The sequence below is a fragment of the Apus apus genome, chromosome 1 (genome assembly GCF_020740795.1).
Source record: "Apus apus isolate bApuApu2 chromosome 1, bApuApu2.pri.cur, whole genome shotgun sequence".
NCBI classification, from domain to species: Eukaryota; Metazoa; Chordata; class Aves; order Apodiformes; family Apodidae; genus Apus; species Apus apus.
The window spans coordinates 91,977,440-91,981,610 of NC_067282.1; positions in this window are offsets into that span (position 1 = coordinate 91,977,440).

The window sequence follows — 4,171 nt, forward strand, 5'->3', positions numbered from 1 at the left end:
TGCCTGTTGACTTCTTAATTTTTCAGAAAGCCATTTGTAGTGAGATTCAAGTGCAAATAGTTCAAAGATGTTACAGGAAGAAGACAATCTTATTTTCTGAAGCTGCATCTTTTTTAACTCAATATTTGGCTCTGTGTTTCTACTTTTAAGCTGTAACTGTGTCCTTCATTACTGTAACAACTTTCTCTAACATCTTAATTATAAGTCTTGGAACAGTCCTTTGGTTAAAAATAATGAAGGAAACTCAACAGTGGGACAAAATGGAGCCCTGTAAAACAATTAGTTTTATGCTTTTTGGAGTGTTTTATAGGAAAGGCTATGTTGATCAGTGACCTTTGGACTGTTTCATTCTTGCAAGTAGCCCCACGTGTGTCATGTGTCCTGCCACCTCAATAGTTAGTACTGTCCTTGTTAAAAAGAAGATAAAATTCTGATTATACTGTCAACACCTTATTTTTAAATCGTATCTCAATAGAAATATTATACCTCTGAACTCCTCCGTCTGGACTGACAAATTCAAAACTGAAATATTTTGTCATATTTAAACCTACCAGATCCCTTTATTTAAAAATGTTTATGTTTTGCTCAGCTACAACAGTGTGTAAAGGACTGGAAATATTTTTATTTCAATAATTTGTTGGACACCTTTTCAAGTATGGTTATAAATGTTCAGTATCTTACTAACTGAGGAGCTTTCGTTTGTGTTTATTGTGACTAGGATCTTTATGCCAGTGAGAGTTTGTTTTGGGATTCCCATTCTCAGAAATTCTTTTCTTGCAACAATATAGGGAATTACAAACTAACAGCTTGCAAATTGCAGTGCTGGGGACCTGTGGTATGTACAGCACTGAGAGCACTATGGGGGAGGCAGTATAGCCTTACATTTTATGTAGGGCCAAGACATCACAGTGGGGGGGCAGTAAGGTGTTATATGGTATGTATATCCCTGACATCACAATCCTGGGACCATATGGCTATATATGGTATGTGTGACCTTGAGATCACAATGGGGAATCATACAGTATTTATTGTATTCACGGACATGACCTCTACAAAGGGGGTGCAGTGTAGCTGTCTATGGTATGTATTGCCCAAGGTCACAGTGGGGGGGCATTCTGGCCTTAAACTGCGTGTATGGCAATGATGTCACACTAGAGGAGCAGTACAGCCTTAGGGAGTATATATGGCCCTGTGATCACAAGGTGGAGCATTATGGCCTTATATGGTAAGTATAGCCAAGACATCACAAAGGGTGTGTGTGGGGGGGGTGCAGCAGGGCCCTCTGTGGCATTTATGGGCCCTCAGATTATGATAAGGGGCCAGCAGAGCCTTATAAGGTACGTATTTCCATGACATCATAGTGTAGGGGCAGTATGGCCTTATCTGTTATGTATGACCCCAAGAACAAAATTAGGGGGGCAATATGGCCTTATATGGTAAGTATGGCCCTGACATCATGGGGAGGGGGCAGTATCTCCTTATCTGGTATGTATGATTATGGCATCAAAACGGGGCCTTCTCTGAGATCTATGAACCCGTGATCCAGATGGGGAAACAGTATGGCCTTATAAGGCAGGAAGGCCAGTGACATCACAATGGGGGACAGTATGGTCATATATGGTATGTACGGGCCTGACGTCACAATGGTGGGGCAGCATCACTTGTGTGGCATGTTTGGCCTTCAGATTAAGACGAGAAGGAAAAATGCACTTAAAAGGAATGTATGGCCATAATATCAGAACAGGGGGAACATGTGGCCTTATATGGAATATACTCACATCATTATAGAGTGGTTCAGTATAGTTGTATATGTTACATATGGTCCTGAGATCACAATGAAGGGGTAGTATGGCCCTGTGTAGTATGTATGGCCATGACATCACAAAGAGGGGGATGCAGCTGGGTCTTCTGTGGTATGTATGACTCCAATATCACACGGGGAGGGCAGGCAGTATGGCCTTGTGTTGTACTCTGGTCATGACATCACAATTGGAGGGACAGTATGGCCTTTTATGATATGTATAGTCATGGCGTCAGAATGGGGGGACACTATACCTTATATGTTATGTATGGCCCTGAGATCACAATTAACAACAGTGTGGCTTTATATGTTATTTATGACCCTGTGATAACAATGGTTGGGGGCTGTGGCCTTATATGGTATGTATGTCCCCAAGATAACAACAGTGGGGGGAGGGGGCAGTATGGCCTTATGTGGTGTATGTAGCCCCCAGATTATAGCATATAATGCTGGAATAATAACCTGAACTTGAATACCTGCCTTTCGTTGTTAACGAGCTTGCCTGTCCTTCAGCAGTCTAATGGTCTCCTTAGACATCCCTTTCAGCATGTTTATGTCTTTTTTTTTTTTTTTTACCTGTCTATCAAAAACTATGCCTGGTCCAAGGGCATCACTGGGCTGTGCCATGTGACACTGATGGTGAGACTGACCTGATATCTGGAGTCAGCATTGTCGTCATCTCTGTCCTTCAGGTGCCATTGGTTGGAGACTGTTACCTTTTCTCCTCGGGAGAGCTGACTGATGGAGGAGACATCATTCCACATCTTCCTCTTCTCCGCCAGTCTAATTAAAATAGTTCTTGAGAATCTGGAACATTTTTAATACCCTTGGGCTGTGTTACAGCCTGTTCCTGGATGTGGTTTAGGTCTCCTTTACTGTTACACAACTATCAAACTATACAAATAGTATGTATAGATCAACCCCCAAGACAAATGCTGTGGATACTCCAGTGCTGGAGAGAGGGACTGCAGCTACTCAAACCCCAGGACAGGAGCTGGGGGTAGATAACCCCCAGAACAAAGGCAGTGGCTGCTCAAACTTCTGCAAGAATGTCATGGTTTGACTCAGGATTGGCAATTAGACCAGTGATAATAGCACTCTCGATCCCCTCCCCCTCCCACCCAGGTAGGGAAAGGAGATAAGATGGAGAGACTTCCTGGATTGAAAACTGGATTGAAAACTAGATAGCTTTACTAAGAAAATATGTACAAATATATACATGTATGTGCAGGAATGTGCAAACCCCCTATTGCCTCCCCCACACCCCCAGCAACTCCCACAGCATCTCCTCAGCTGTGAGCAGCTCTGAAATGTCCCTGAGCTGCTGGAGGGAGCAGCAGAGCTGACAGGAGCTGAGAGGAGAGTTATGAGGGTCAGGAATGCATGAGCCTGGGGATCAATGATGATGGATAGACAGAGTCGTCCCTGGACACCAGCCATGGACAGAAGAGAAGGGAAGAAAAAAGGAAAGGAAAAGTCAAGCACAGGAAAATGCTTGACTTCTGTGATCCATGACCCTGTGCTGAGCTTACATAGATATATGGAATGGAATACCTTGGTCAATTTTGTTGTCTGTTTAGTGTGCTTCTTCCTAGAGGAAGGGTTGCAGATATGACTCTTCTGCTCCCGTAGAATCTGAGGCGGCAGAGCCAAGTGAGCTTGGGATCTCAGCAGTAACATAAACATGCCAGCATTATCAGTTCACTAGCTGGAAAACTTGCTGCTGGTTAAAAGACAGTTTACTGAAGGGAAAAAAATCAGTTAAAAGAAAATTGCCTTCATCCTGGCTCAAAACAGGACATTCCACCCCTTATTCCATACCATATATTACACATAGGCTCTATATTTTACCAACTGTCAAATTAAGGATTCTACCCTAGAGTCAGATTACCTTGAGGTACACATTGTACTTCACCATCCTCCATCATTACACACTAGGTATGTCCAGGTCCCTGAGGAAAAGCAACTCCCTGGACAAGTTTACCTTTGCCTGAAGCAGGATAAACCCTAACACTTTTACCCCACAGGTTTCTTTCACATACCGCAGGGACTTCATCCCCATCTACTAGGTGTAGAAGGTCTGGCTGAGCAGGACCAGCACAATTGATGGAACCCCTGGTGTTAACTAACCAGGTGGCCTTTGTCAAATTTTTGTCCCAATTTTGAAAATTCCACCACATATTGCCTTCAGGGTAGCTTTTAACAAACCATTGTACCCTATTTTCCCTGAGGCTGGTGCATGGTGCAGGATATGGTATATCCATTGGATGCCATGTTTTCACCCAGTCAGTCACAAGACTGTTTTTTAAAAGAGTCCCATTGTCTGACTCATTTCTCTCTGGAGTACCATGTCTCCACAAAATTTGCTTC